Source organism: Stylophora pistillata, chromosome 1 (assembly GCF_964205215.1).
Source record: "Stylophora pistillata chromosome 1, jaStyPist1.2, whole genome shotgun sequence".
Classification (NCBI taxonomy): Eukaryota; Metazoa; Cnidaria; class Anthozoa; order Scleractinia; family Pocilloporidae; genus Stylophora; species Stylophora pistillata.
Window position 1 is genome coordinate 40,586,563 of NC_142519.1, and position 15,637 is coordinate 40,602,199.

At 40.5% G+C, this 15,637-nt stretch overlaps 1 long non-coding RNA gene across 1 annotated transcript; it reads right to left on the reverse strand.

The window, feature by feature from the left end:
• Nucleotides 1-2: 2 nt before the first annotated feature.
• LOC148742520 (uncharacterized) lies at nt 3-1,949 on the reverse strand. The gene is made up of 3 exons (XR_016000023.1): nt 1,716-1,949; nt 1,037-1,587; nt 3-358 (listed from the first exon to the last, which is right to left on the reverse strand). It is a non-coding gene; the product is annotated as an uncharacterized LOC148742520 (long non-coding RNA).
• Nucleotides 1,950-15,637: the final 13,688 nt, after the last annotated feature.

The window sequence follows — 15,637 nt, forward strand, 5'->3', positions numbered from 1 at the left end:
TTAAGTCATAGTTAGTAGAGGGGACTGGTTAGGAAACGCGGCAAACTTCAGTCGGATAGGTTATTGTTCGATTTTATCGAGGTCACGTGACAATGACCCTGCACACATAAATCCAAAATGGCACCGCAGGCTTGTTTCGGCAGTCACGTAGCGTTTAAGTTTTTGGATTTTCTCCGTGATCGAGCGACATCTTACCTTCAGAATATAGCTAAAAACATTAATCAAGTCAGTGGACATAATGCCAGGTGAAAATTGTTCAGTGTTTGGCTGTGGAACGTGTAGGAGAAGTAAAGGAATTGGAATCTGGAAGCTACCGGCGCCGCGAAACGCGGAATACAAGAAGTGGCGAGAAGACTGGCTGAAAATAAATAAGTTACTCTATGTTAAATACTTTAACCATATAGCCTTTATACTCATTTTTGTCCATAAAATAATCATTAATGAGCAATTTTTAATATGTTTATTTAATGTTGCAGGTTGTAGCTACCAAATTAATCTTTTGTAATAAATTACTTATTGACAAATTGTTGCAGGCTCTTAATTCTAACTATATCTGCCTTTCTTGTTCTTTGCTGGCTCTACAAATTTCCTTTCGTAGTGTTTTTGTTTTCATTTGTTTACATTGAATTTTGTGTTTCTGTATAACATCTTTGGCCAGTGAAAAACACCGTACAGTAACATATAAATGAATAATGCTGTCCAGAACATCTTTTGCAATGCTGTTATCTACCACTATGTCTGAGTCCAACAACATAGTGTTATATGCTGAGACCAATTGAACATCACAAGCTGATTTGGATTCTATCTTAGCATTGTCAATCTTCAGCTGGAGACTTCCTGAGGTCAGAATCCTAAAATTATGTTCTATTCTCTTAAAAATTGTTTGAGCTTGTTTAGAAATAACCCAAAGTCCACCTCGGTTTAAAGATGAAATTAGTTTTTGACTCCCTGCAACATGCAAATCTTCTGCTTTACCAGCTTTCAGTATTGAAGCTGTTTGTTCAGTATGTGCTGTGGGATTATTTACATTGTTCACCTTGCTATAAAGCTTGTGCAGAAAATATCCTCCAATATGTTGTAACCCTGCCATTTCTCTATCACACAGTTTAGTACGGATATTGGGATTTGGTGATTCATCTTCTGTTTGCTGTGAGCTATCAAACAATCAGCCACTTTGGTACTAAGCAATGTTGCCGCATTACTTGACAACCCCACAAAAATCTTTGTTGAATTGAGGCCTATTCTTGAATAGTGCTTCGAGTAGAATTGTTCTGCATTTCCAGTTTTAACCTGACGCATATACATGGATTCTACTTCTGAGAAGCCCATATTTTATTCATCCCAGTTCGTATATCTTCGTAGCTCTTCTTTTATGCTTTGAGGGTAGATTTTTCTTGCAATTATTTTATCTCGTGCTTTGATTGATAACGCTTCGAAGTCTTCAGCAGTGAATTTGGCTTCTTGAGTCGGTTGATTTCCCCGCGCTTGTTCCTCCTTATGCTTTGTTGTCTTATGTCTTTTTAATCCAGCCTTAGTCTTGCATTTATTTTGACACAACTAGCAAACAATTCTCTCTTCGTCTTGAACCTAAAAATCGAAAGACTTTCAGTAAAAAAATATGTTGTTGTACTACGACCGATGCCGTTGCTAAGGGCATCAATAACTACAAAGTTTTTGGGCGAAAATAACGTTCTAAAGGCTTCTAAAAGACTTACAGAGTCAGCTGCTTCGACAAAGTGCTCTTGTATTCTTCCTCGTTCTCCAAAGTTTCCAATATGGCATCAAAATCGTCGCCGAAGAAAAATAAGTTGTTCATGTCCTCCATGTTTGTTTTGGTTCTGTGCAGGGTCATTGATCACGTGACGTTCAAGCGAAGCTCAGGGGACAGACAATAGGCCGGCCCTTTGAAGTTTGCCGCGTTTCCTAACCAGTCCCCTCTACTAACTATGTTTAAGTGTCTCAAGAAGGTCAAACAGTTATCTACCTTGCAGTAACAACTGACTGCTCTCTTATGATTAAATAACAATGTCTAATGACAACCTTACAGCGATCAGTGATAACCCGATAATTATCGGAAGGCATACCTTTTCAACATTATCACTCGGGAATTTCTTAATATACCCTTTTGCGGATTTACACCAAGAAGTGAACTTGTTACTGAGGGTTTATGCAGGAAACCGTAAACTAAGAAATACTGTAACACTGAACGTTTTTGTTAATTGTAGTAGAAATTCAATTAAGAAAGAGTCTTTTAAATGGAAATTCAGATAGAAAGAAAGGATGGTGACATTCCCGAGTGATAATGTTGAAAAGGTATGCCTTCCGATAATTATCGGGTTATCACTGATCACTGTAAGGTTGTCATTAGACATTGTTATTTTATCATTATAAGAGAGCAGTCAATTGTTACTGCAAGGCAGATAACTGCTTGAGTTATTAAAAAATAGCCCATTGATAAACTAATAAATGCAAGTTAGCATAACTTTCCTACTCTATCGCTTGTTGAAGAAACCAGAAAGTATGCATCAGTAACTTTCCATCTAAGTACAACTGAACAATACTTTAATGTAGTCATTATGTCTTGAAGGGCTGAGTGCAAATGTAATTCCATCTTAAAGAGCCTGAACGTCTGGCTTCATACGAGGAAGCTTTCGTTACCATCCTTGCCACTCGGGCATGGCACCAACCTTTCTTTCTTAGTCACGTTCAGCTCATGACAAAAACTGTTGGTTTGCACACTATAGAAACTTCTCACAAGGCTCGCCAAGATGATTACAGGGATAGCTTTCTGAGAATATCGGCGACTATTACCTATTGCATAAGTTTCAAGTTGTCGGACCTTGTTGCTTCATCACAAAAGAGCAGTCCATTATTGTTACTGCAAGGTACATATTTGATTGAGTTCCTTAGAAATAGCCTTAGCTGATAAACTGAAACATGTATAGAAGCATATATATATATATATAGTTTTCCTACTATATCACTGGCGCGCGCAATCAAAGTTGCATTACTACATGCAACAAGATATCCAGATAATCATCATGTGTTCAACGGCTGAATACCGAAGTAATTTTCCATCTTGGCAAGCTTAGTGAAAAGCTCCTGCAGTGTGCAAACCAACAGTTTCCATCATAAGAAGCGTGACTGATGACTGTTATATGCATAATTAGAATTGAGCGTAAAAATAATCAAAAGAAGAACCCTTAACTGAGATACGCAGAGTAGTGGAGCTCTTTTGGTCGTGCGATATGTCTCAATGCTCAAATTAGAAAGATGTAGTGTATTATTTTGAAAACTTTACACCTGGCTGTGTTCAGGGCAGGGAACAGTGGTTCGTTCGATCAGCTCAAACTATTTTCTAAGGTAAGGAAAAACCTTAGAAAAACCTACTGCTGAACAGTAGCAACTAGCTATGAATGTCGGTTTAACGTGTATTACTTTCACCACATCTCAAGATAACTGACTCAAAAATATTTTTAAATATGTTACTGAAAATTTGGCTCACGTGAAATGCATCGACGGCTGAGTAGGAAAGCTCTCCTTTCCTTAATAGTCACAATTAGGGAGCAGAACTTACTTAATATGTTGTGCATTGTATGATCGGGTGTCATCCATGGTCATTCACTTGAAATTTCTTTTGCACGTAGCGATGAAAATTGGGTCCAATCGACGTGCATCAACGACAGAGTTGGAAAGCTTTGCTTTCCTTTAATAGTTATAATTAGCGACCAGAACTTACATATGGGGTGGACTGTGTGATTGGATGCCATTCATGGTCATTGGCTTGAGATTTCTTTGGCACGTAATGGTCCAATCGACGTCCATCAACGACAGAGTTGGAAAGCTGTACTTTCCTATAATAGTTATGATAGGCGAGAAAACCTTCCTTATCTTTTTTGTGGATAATTACCCCAGGGAAACAGAGAAGTTATAGTTTTTTCTTTTAGATAATAACACGCGTGTCGACAAAGACAGAGCGATAGCAACTTCCTCGTATCAAGCCAGAAAAATTGCGAAGGGAACGATCTAAATAATCTACAAGCTGTGGGCTATGCCCAGTTCATTAAGATATTAAATTGAGTTTGTGTTTGTTTCAGGTTTCACGATTTTTCATCTTAAATCTTGTACTGAATTGAAAAGGAGCTACTAGTACTCCGCTCTGGTATAACTGACCCAAACTAAGATGCAAAGTAGATTGAGCTAACTAGCGAAGCATTGTTTCGCTCTTGGAACATAATCAGAAGTTTAGGTAATTTAGGTAAGCAGAAATTTCCGACTTGGGGCCAGCTGCCTTAAGAATTTTTTTTTCTTGCGATAAAATCTATTATCCATGTGTTTAGTGAGACAAGAGCGTCAGGCGCATTATTCTTATATAATTTCAACTTGGTAGTCCTACCATGTGGTTGCGGCGTTTCGAAGAGGAAAGTTCGAGTCCTTTTTTCCTTAATGCCATGCGGCATTTCTTTAATGCTACGCGGACTAGAAAAACTGGGAATTAACAGATTAACCCTGATTTTTTTGATTTTCAAATTATCTTTTTGTATTTTGTGTAAGAATAAGAAGATCTTTTGTCAAAGGTGTAAATCCTTATGAATCGCACCCCATTCTCTGATTTATATTTTTACTATTCCATGCGTCCACAGGACTGAAAATTACACCTACTTATTGTCTTAGATAGGACTTTCATAGAGTGCATCAAAACTCACGCTATTTATCCGAAGATTGCTTTTGAAGCTGAAGGTGAAAACAAAAAAGTTGTAGAAGATGCGTGGCCGAAAAGGTCACTGATGTTCTTATCACATTTTGCCTTCTTCTATGATCTCTTACTTAACAGACACGGGCTTAAGTGGAATCTGTTTTTTCAGTGTGTAATAAAGGCAAGTTGTTTGTTTGTGGTGGCGCCATCTACGCCTCAGTCCTCTAATAAGTCATCAGTTACAACCAATGAACATACTGGAGGTCAGTCTGATATGATGGTATTATTATCAACTGGCTAAGGCTATTTTCTTTGTGATGAACGTTTCCGGCTTTACGCTAAGAAAGTTCTGCCATAATGCCTTTGATCACAGACTCTTCTCAGAAACAAAATTAACTTCCTTTTATGTCAGGAAATGTGAGAGATCAGCTTTTTTTAAAATGAGTAAAGTCACCCTGAAAAATAAAGCATAGTTTTCCAACTTATGAGGTACCAGAGAATATCGCGGGAAAAACTCCCCTTGTGTAGACTTTTTAATAAGGAGTTCTTATAGAAGACACTAGCAACCTAGCAGCAGCAGAGAAAGCTATGCTTTCTCCCAAATTTCAGTGAATCAGTAAGTTCTTGTGACCGTGGCGTCAGTAAACTAGCGAGAAGAGAGAGATTTTAAATGCAACGGCCCATATGAAGTCTTGAGAATTTTCCTGGGGACTCCTACGGAAATTAGCATTTCGGCCGCGAGAGTGCGGAGTTATCCGATTTGCTAATTCCACATGCGGCAGCGTTTACGCGAATGAGAATAGACTGCTTAATTTTAGTCTATAAATGATCTAGGTGATGCTACGTCTGTCAAATTTAGAGTACTCTTTGGTGCTAGTGGACATGTACAGCACTTGGCGGTACATGCAAGTAGAAACATACGCACGCTCATGTACACAAAGACACAAACGAAATCTTGCACAGACGCTCTCTGCACAACGCTTATGTGGAATAATCCTCTTTTTTAATCTACAATTTATTAAGTTTCCTAAAAATCCCAAGCCTGTATCCCTATACTATTATTATTTTGTCTCAGACCCAAGGTATAAGAAAAAGATAAAAGAGCTACTAATTCACGATAACTTGAAACTCATCACAAGACACCATTCGTGTCTTAATTTTGAGTATCAAGTGCTTTTCATGTTGGTAGAACCTTCTTTAATCATTTCATACTCTCGTTCGCTCGCTGATAAATGATTACACGGACAAACGTAACGGAAGCCTTAGAATTAATGTAATATCCACTTCTCATTTTCTGTGAGCTTATTTCGTTTAAAGTTAGTTTTCTTTGAAACTGTGCGATAATTCACCGCGTCCGTTTAAAGGCAGCGAGAAGCAAAAGATTATAAACCGTATTCTCTTAGTGAGAAACCTTTAGTAACGTTCAATTTGAAACTGTTAGTGAGAAAGTGAATAAGGGCCTGTTCACATGGACGTGGGGGCCCCAGGTACGTGAGGTAACCTGCCTAAGTGGGGTGACCCGCCTAAGTGGGATAACCTGCCTAAGCGGGTCTGCCAGATAGGGTAACCCTGTCAGCCAGGGTGACAATCTACGTTATAAACGCCTCAAGGTGGGTGTAACAATAGGCATTGTTTAGCAGTAGCCTCGTTTGAGTGTTTAACCTTAAGGGGCGGACGTTTGCAATAACGGGTCAGTTGATGTAACACGTGATGGCAGAGAGTAAAACGATTCCTTCGTAACTAAACATGGTGTCAGGAGTGAGTACGGCATAGATTGAAACTGTTCGAAAGAAACCCACAATGCCAACGGACGGACATCAGGCATGTGCAAATGCGGGAGCGACTGACAGGAGTACACAGCTTAAACCTCCCGCTCAGCTAGACTTCGATGCGACAAACTTGGCTGACAGTTGGAAAAGATGGAAGCAAGAATTAGAATTGTACATGGATCTGGCAATGAGCGGCAGGGACGAAACATCGAAAGTAAAATTATTCCTGTATTTAGTGGGCAGTCGACGAAGAGAAGTTTATGACACGATGGCCTTCGAAATTCCCGCGTCGGAAAGAACCCTAACTCAGGTTTTAGAAGCGTTCGATGGGCATTGTAATCCCAGAAAAAATGAATCCGTGGATAAGGTTAAAGTTTTTCTCCCGCACTCAGGACCCGGGTGAATCACAAGGCGGAAAAGTTCGTTACAGATCTGAAGCTGTTGGCGACGTAATGTAACTTCAGTGATCTTAAAGACTCGTTGGTGAGAGACCGGATCATTTGTGGAATCCAGGACCGGCTCATTGGTTCATTGGTTCATTTATTTCACACTAGTTACATAAAATTAACATAAATAGAAAACTAAAGTTGCAACAAATGATTACAGAATAAAATAAATAAATTACAGATTATAAAAATTGTGTAGTGGCCAAAGTAGCAAAGGCTTTCTAGAAGAAGCTTCGAGAAGAACTGCTTAAGATCCCAGATCTTGCTTTGCAAAGATGCCTCAGTATTTGTAGAGCAGCAGAGTTGTCGAAAACACGTACTAAAACTTTCGAAGAGGGCGAAGCTGTAAACTCATTAAATGACCAAACGAAGCGCGGCAAGGTGTCAGCTAACAAAAGCCATGACAAATCTACTAACAAAAGGCGCGAAAATTATGATGGGTACGCGAGAGATTCCGGTCCTAAAGAAGTACTAAGATGCAAATCCTTTGGTGGAAAACATCGGGCTGCCAAGAAAAGTTTCCCAGCGTTCGGGAAGAGGTGTTCGGCTTGCGAAAGAATTAATCATCTCGCTTCTCAATGCCTTTCTAAAACGGGAGTGAACGTCTTAGAATCAGAAAGCGACAGTGAGCTCGACGAATACTGCCTCACGCTCCACTCGGTGGATGAAAGTCAAGTAATTAGAGTTCATGTAGCAAGTTATCTGGAATATGCTAAAAAATGTTTGCTACAATTAACGTGGGAAATACAGCAGTTAATTTTCAACTGGATAGTGGCGCCATGTGCAATTTAATTCCCGCAAAGTTTCTTAGTACTAAAGTCGAACTGCTTCCCACACGGAAATTACACACAATGTACAACAACACAATCATGAAAATAAACCTCTTGGAACGTGTACCGTAGCAGTGTCTAGCCCCAAGAATTCCAAAACGTATCAGATCGAGTTTGTTGTTGTGGACGATGACCAGTCAACACCGATTTTAAGACATCCAACGATGCAGCAAATGGATTTGGTCAGGTACAACACCAAAATGTTATGACCGCCAACACTGAGGTTAAGCGCAGAAGTCAGGGCCCCCTTTCGATGGAAGAAGTTTTAAGGGAGTACCCAGATGTGTTCATCGGGCAGAATTGTATGACACATCCGGGACATTTACGGGTGCGAGGGCGCTAAATTTAAAAGACCGAGACGACAAATGGCATGATACAATAAAGAAAATGACCGGAATAGGCAAAGGTCCTCCTGCGTTTAATGTTTTCACAGCTTAACTATATAAAATATCAAAAGGGTTGCATATGGTTTTTAAAGAAAAGATTTTCGTAAAAAAATAACCAATATTGAGGCGGTACCATGTCTTTAACCTTTATCAATTCTATGTTCAACTTGACCTACTTTGAGTAAATTTCAGTGTGGGAAATAGCTGTATGATAACTTTGAGGTCGAATTTCTTCTAAATGAAGATATCAGCACGTTGGGTTGCATATGGATATGTTTTCTTAAAAAGTATAAAGGGCTCATGCAACATATGAAGGAAATCCGATGTCTGGAAATAGTATCAAATCTAGCATTTCTGCAACATATATTTTCTCTCTTCAATTCCTCCCCGTCCTAAGGGCCTTAGGGAGTTGAACGGATTTATTTTGAACTTCGCGCGTGCATATTAAAAACTCTAAGCTCCGCCTTCATGAACAATTGAGCAATTATGAACAACGGCAATGTTTTACCTCATTTATATCTATATACGAAATCAGTAGTAGCTGTGGAATGGCGGTAAATATTTGAAATTTAAAACATGATAAGCACTTTTACATCAAGTTAAGAGCAAAAGGACAACGAAAAATATACGCAGGCACGCACGCAGAAAGTACGGGTTAAACGACTATAGAAAGTTAACGGACAATGAAATTTCACGTCCGTTCACTTAGCGTATCAGAGACTGCGACAAACGAAGGCTAACATTTTGTGGTCCAGCGAGTTTCGATTTAAAAGTATTAAATTGAAAGTAATAAGCGACGTCATTACTTGCATAAACTTCGCAACTGTAGTCCGTTGAGACCAGTCAACTTAACCACCTTCATTTACAAAGCATTCGAAAGAAGTCCCCCAAAAGTCTCTTCGCTGCTAAGTAAATCAAGATGTGTTCCGTTCAAGAATTGCAGCGAGTTGATCGGGAGCTCTTTTCAGAGCTCATAGAAACCCCGTTCAACCCTGCATTCTTCCAGATGTCTACTCCGTTTGTTGACGGCTACAACCTGAACTTTATCAGTTGACCAATGGTATCCCAGCAGTGCTGGATGTGCATTTCTTTATGCCGGACTTACTACGTATTTCGCACTGCAAGTAAATGTCACGGAAAACAATAGCATTCTGCGCGATGTTCAAGGCACTGGAAAATTGAAGGGCCAGTACAAGCTGGAAATTGAAGAGAATGCTAAGCCAGTGGTCCATCCTCCTAGACGAGTACCTGTCACGCTCAAGGGAAAGCTGAAACGAGAGTTGGAACGGTTGCAGAGAGTCGGGATCATATAAAAAGTCATTTCGAGCCTCGTTATCGTGCAAAAACCTAATGGACAGATTCGTGTTTGCCTGGACCCTAAGGACCTCAACAAAGTTCTTAGGAGGAGCCACTACCCAACCCCGATAGTTGAAGACATTCTACCCGAGCTTGCCAGGGCTAGAGTGTTCTCCACTGTGGAAGCAAAGAACGGTTTCTGGCACGTTGAACTTGACAATGACAGTTCACGCTTAACAACCTTCAAATCTCTCTTTGGAAGATTTTGCTGACGTCACCTGCCATTTGGTCTTTAATTTGTTCGGCCCCGGAGGAGTTTCAACGAAGGCTTAAGCACACACTTGACGGCCTGACGGATGTATTAACCATTCATGATGATATCTTGATTTTTGGCGAGGGGTCTACAGTGGAAGAAGCACTGACAGATAATGACAACAATTTCCACTCCTTAATGCAGAGTTGCCGGGGGTAGAACAATAAGTTCAACCAGGACAAGGTGTATCTGCGACGCAAAGAAGTCCCATTTATGGGTCATGTGATTTCAGACAAGGGTCTTCAAGCAGATCCCGCAGAAGTTAAGGCGGTGTCGGAAATGCCCACGCCAACTGATGTGGCCAGTGTGCGAAGATTTATTGGATTCACAAATTAATTATCTTAGCAAGTTCTTGCCTCGACTAAGTGATGCATTGGAGCCACTCCGTAAGCTCACTTCACCAGATGTAGAGTGGTTCTGGACTGACATACATGACAGTGTTGTCCGACAAGTGAAGGTGCTGGTCACAAAGGCACCTGTGCTCAAATTTTTCCACTCAACAGAGAACCTCGCCTTACAGAGCGATGCATCATATAAAGGAATGGGTGCCATCCTACTTCAGAAGGGTTAGCCTATTGCCTATGCTAGCCGTACGCTTACCGATGCAGAATCTCGATACGCCCAGATTGAGAAGGAGCTTTTGGCTGTTGTTTACGGTTTTGAAAGGCTTCATACTTACACTTACGGTAGAGAAGTGTTTGTGGAATCAGACCACAAGCCTCTGGAAGTTATTTTCAAGAGGCCACTGCATCGAGCGCCGAAGAGTCTTCGGCGGATGCTCATGCGAGTTCAATTGTACGACGTCAGCCTTGCCTACAAGAAGGGCTCCACCATGTATCTGGCCGATGCCCTAAGTCGGGCTTATTTACCATACGATGGAGGCCAGGATGTTGCCTCAGAGATTGAGAGCATCAACATGACGCAGCACATTCGTTTGAAGCCGAGAACGCTTCAAGAAATTAAAGAAGGATAACAGCCTTCTAGAACTGACTAAAGTCATCAAGGCTGGTTGGCCTGAAACTAAAGGAGAGTTGTCTCATCTGATGTTGCCCTTCTTTGACGTTCGTGAAGATTTGAGCGTCTGCGATGGTATTGTCATTAGAGGAGAAAGAGTGGTGGTCCCAAAGTCGCTGCGTCGAGACATGTTGGATCATCTGCATTATGCTCATATTGAAGTTGTAAGCATTCTTTTGCTCGCCAGCGAAAACATGTACTTGCCAGGAATGAGCGGTGAAATCAAGCAGTTTGTTGAAATGTGTGATGTCTGCAGGGCGTTTGACCGGAAGCAGCCTAAGGAGACTCTCATTCCTCATGAAGTACCAGACCGGCCATGGGCGAAAGTCGGAGTTCACTTGTTCACTTACAGGGGTTGAAACTATCTCATTTATGTTGACTACTATTCGTCGTTCTGGGAAATCGACTCCCTTGACAAAACTTCTTCAGGGGCGGTAGTACAGAAGTTAAAGTCGCACTTTGCTAGGCATGGAATCCCGGATACGTGTATATCGGACAACAGTCCTCAGTTTACCTCGACTGAATGTAAGGGGTTTAGCCGCCAGTGGAACTTCGTGCATGTAAGGAGTTCGCCAGCTTACCCGCAATGAATGAAATGAATGAAAATGAATGAAAAACTTTATTTAAGTGTCTATGTTTTTGGCTATAAGCTAATGGGGGACACTGAAAAATTTAAAAGTCACATACATTTACATATGTAGATGATAGTTATTTGCAGTAGATAATTAAAAAGATTATAAAGTTATTTAGGTAAGTTTTAAATTTCAACGAGAGTTGAAAGGTCGACTTTTCTTATGTTCTTCTTGAACGAGTTTAGAGTTTCTATCGTTCTTAGGTGTCTTGGTAACTTCCACCAGATGAGAGGTCCCATATATTTCATAGAATTCCTACCAAACCTTACAGTTTCGAATCTTGGCAGTTCAAGGTCACTGTTCCGTAGATTTTATTGAGTGTTCTTTATATTAAATAAGTCAGAAATGTTCTCAGGTACGAGACTGTGCTTAACTTTAAACATCAAAGTGGCAATGTCTTGTAGGCGCCGATTGTTCAACGTCGGTAGTTTGGCGCGACTTAGCAGTTCTTGATAGGACGCTGATCTCGTTTTGTTCACCGCCCTAAGTGCTCGCTCCTGAATCCGCTCAAGCTTTCTCCGATCTGATGCATTACAAAAGTGCCATACTAAATGACAGTAGGTTAGATAGGGCAGAATTGAAGACCTGCAAAGTGATAGTTTAGCATTACAGGGTATCAAATTGCGTAGCCGCACTAGGACCCCTCTTTTTGACTGGCCTTAGAGCACAGATCACTGATATGACTAGTAAAACTCAATTTTTCATCTATTTGAACTCTTAAAAGCCGTATTTCCCCATTCTGTTAATAGTATGACCATCAACAGAAAAATTTTGATTATCGTTGTCTTTGTCAACATTTCTCGGGTTGATCGTTAATAGCTGGAACTTTTCTGGGTTGGTTGAGAGATAGTTGTTCTTGTACCAGGATAGAGCTTTCTCTCCATGTATCTTGATACTTTGCGCGACAACGTCATGCTTCTTCCCCGTGACATACATTTGATGGTCGTCGGCAAACATGCTCAGATTAGCATTATTTATATGAAATAACGTATCATTTTGGAACAAATTCCACAGAAGGGGGCCAAAGGACGAGCCTTGCGGGCAGCCAAGCACCATCCTTTTCCAGTCACTTGTCAGTCCTTTTATTTTCCCTCTATTGAGCCTATTGTCAAAGTATGATCTAAGAAGGTTGAGAGAATTTTGTCCAATGCCATAGGCCTCGAGTTTCTTTACGATTAGAGAATGGCTGAGAGTCAAAGGCTTTACTCATGTCAGTAGATAGTCCAGTGCAGCGGTTGATGTCAAGGCGTACAAGAGCACAATTACCCATCATTCCTAAGTTTCTCAGGCCGGTTGTCGAGCCTAAGGTCTATCAGAAGCTTCTCGCCAAGAAATAACGACAAGTCCTTGCTTACAATAAGAGGGCTAAGGATCTGGGAGCACTTAGAAGTAGAGATACATTACGACTCGTGCCGCCTGGAAATTTGAGTAAAAAAGCTGTGAAGGCAAAGGTTGAAAGGTGTGTTGGAACTCAGTCCTTCCAGGTGGCTACCGAAGATGGAGCCAGATATCGACGAGATTGTCGTCACCTGAGGAAAACAAAGGAGGCCTGCCGGAGTTCAAGACCTGCTTTAGTGCCTGAAGAAGGCGTTCAGCAAACGGATCAACAGTCGATATCTCTGCCTGAACAAGCACAGACTGGTCATGAGCTCTACACGCCGTGCACGTGGACAACCGTATCCAGTGGTCAAGTGGATGCGACCAATGAGCATGCGATGGTATCTCGGCAACCGGAGCCACTTGTTCAGCCTGGTGGGTTACCTGAGCAAGGCCCAAGAACGCGATCAGGCAGAGTTGTCAAGAAGCCAGCTTATTTAAGGGATTAAGTTACTGGGATGTAACCAGCGTCGAACCTTTCTACGCTTCACAAACTTTGAGCAGTTGAACTCGCTCACGTTGTTTGTTTCTTTGTTTGTTTTGTTTATCTTGCTTGTCTTTGTTTAATTTGTTTTGTTTTGTTTTTCTTTTCTTATAAGGAAAGGGATGTAACAATAGGCATTGTTTAGTAGTAGCCTTGTTTGAGTGTTTATACTTAAGGGGCGGACGTTTGTAATAATGGATTACTTGATGCACAGGCAGCCCAAGCTCTCTTTGAGAACCACACAAGGAACACAATTTGCATATCGATTTATAAGGATTTGAATGGGATTTTCTGCAAGATATCCATAGAGATAGTTAAAAGTGTAAATATTAAATAAAAATGGCGTACCTTATTCCATACGTGTGTTGCTTGCTCCTGGTGCTGTTATTCTACCGATTTCACTTGATTTAAGCGGTTTTTTCTAATCCTGGTTTTCTATTCTTAAAGAGAAGAGAAAACCATGATTCAAGAGAAGACCAGGATTAAAAAAAAGCGCTTAAATCAATTGAAATCGGTAAAATAACGACACCAGGAGCAAGTGCTTTTTAACCGCATCTTCCAGGGCCTTGCTATACGAAACCCCTGGGAATAGGATCCTTAAGACTCTTTTGTCAACTCGCGCTCTATTTAGTCAGACAAATAGGCTGGCAAACTAGTATGGAAGGCCTGACATGCATATTCCATAACGGAACGTATGCACGCACAATGAAATAGAATTAGAGACTTACGGTCTATGCCGGCGCGCTTGAGTTGCTTAAGCTTGGAGACGTGAGCTTGGGACACTCATTCTTAAACTCCCTTATTACAAGCGCAACAACAACCTCTGAAAACTTCACCCAAGCACCCCAGGGTTGTAAGATTGCATGTAAACGCGTTTTATTTTTCGACCACGGCTAGGCGGGCTACCTCATCGACCTGGGGTCCTCCACCTCCATGTATAAACAGGCCCTGACTCACAAGTCTATCCGTGACCTTTGACAGTGTGAATGACGCTCAATTCATGCACCTTAACGTCATCATCATCATCACTTTGCAAGAGAATTTCAACTCTCAGCAGATATTCTCTTCTATGTCATCATCATCATTATCATTATTAGTTAATTTCACTACTCTGTCCGTCAAAATCAAATACGGAAGGAAATTCAACTCATTGAAATTATCGCTCTATTCCTCAGTAGCTTGTCAACTAAAAATTAATCTTTTTACCTATCTGTCTCTTTTTTTCTTTTTGTTAAATTCAACTGGAAGGATTATCTCAGCAATTTTAAAGAGGATGACGACCGACATTATTTTCTGTTGCCTTTTATTACCTATTTAATCATATATCTATATTCATTTCGTAGTGTATTTCTGTCAGAATAAAGACCATCGCTAATGTCGGGAGCGGGAAGCTAAATATGAAAGTCATACCAACCTTAAAGCTAGTTGATGGATTGCCCTGTTTCCTGTGGTGCTTGTTAGAAAGTGTCTGTGATCGGTATCTCTGCTCCCCAACTGCAAAGTCGGTTTATACTAACGCGATAGCTTTCAATTGCCTTGACTCGACTGCCTTGCTGTGAGCAGTTTTTCTTTGCTTCATTTAGGCAGGCATATTTTTTTTTATGATATTCGATATAGCTAATGGCAAGGGAATTACTTTCTTACGAGCACATTTTGCTCTAAGCCTTTTAGGACTCAGTGAGCGTGGAGAAGTCAAGCAATAAAACACTTGAAAACAAATGCGTGTTAAAAATGTTTCCAGTCTCTGGCTAAACAAAGCGCTAAAAAAAAAAAAACTCATGTAGACATTCAAGAGAAAGAGAACACACTCACAAGAGAAAAAGCATAGGCCGTAGATATTTACAGCAACACTTTTTCACCAGAAAGCCTTTTGGAATAGGTGAGTTTTAACAACTCTTTTGAAAGATTGTACATTATCTGCACAACGGATGGTAATTTATTTCATAGCGTTGGTGCAGCCGCGGTAAAAGATCAACGAGTTTTAACGTGTTTTTTTTTTTATCATAAATGGATTAAGATAGTGTGATACGAGGGAAATTTAGGTTTTTTTTCGAATAACCACGAAATATGTTATAAAACATACCAGTAACGGTTTATGGTGAGGTCATTATCACGTAATGGTCTCGAAGTATTACAAACTCAGCCATACATCGCTAGGAGAATACTCAATAACGTCTTTTCCGTTATATTTGTGTCTGAAGCCTGTTTTCGTACTTTTTAACGTTTCCAATAAACAATTCAAGGTGTCTGACAATATACCTCTTCTAAAGAGAAAAGTCGTTGTCACCGGAAATGGAAACTGTTTTATCGAGCTGTTGCTCTTTGGAGGGATAAAATAAGCGAAGAAAAACATGAGAAAATCGCTAGGTCAAGTGATACTTTGTTTGAGAAAAA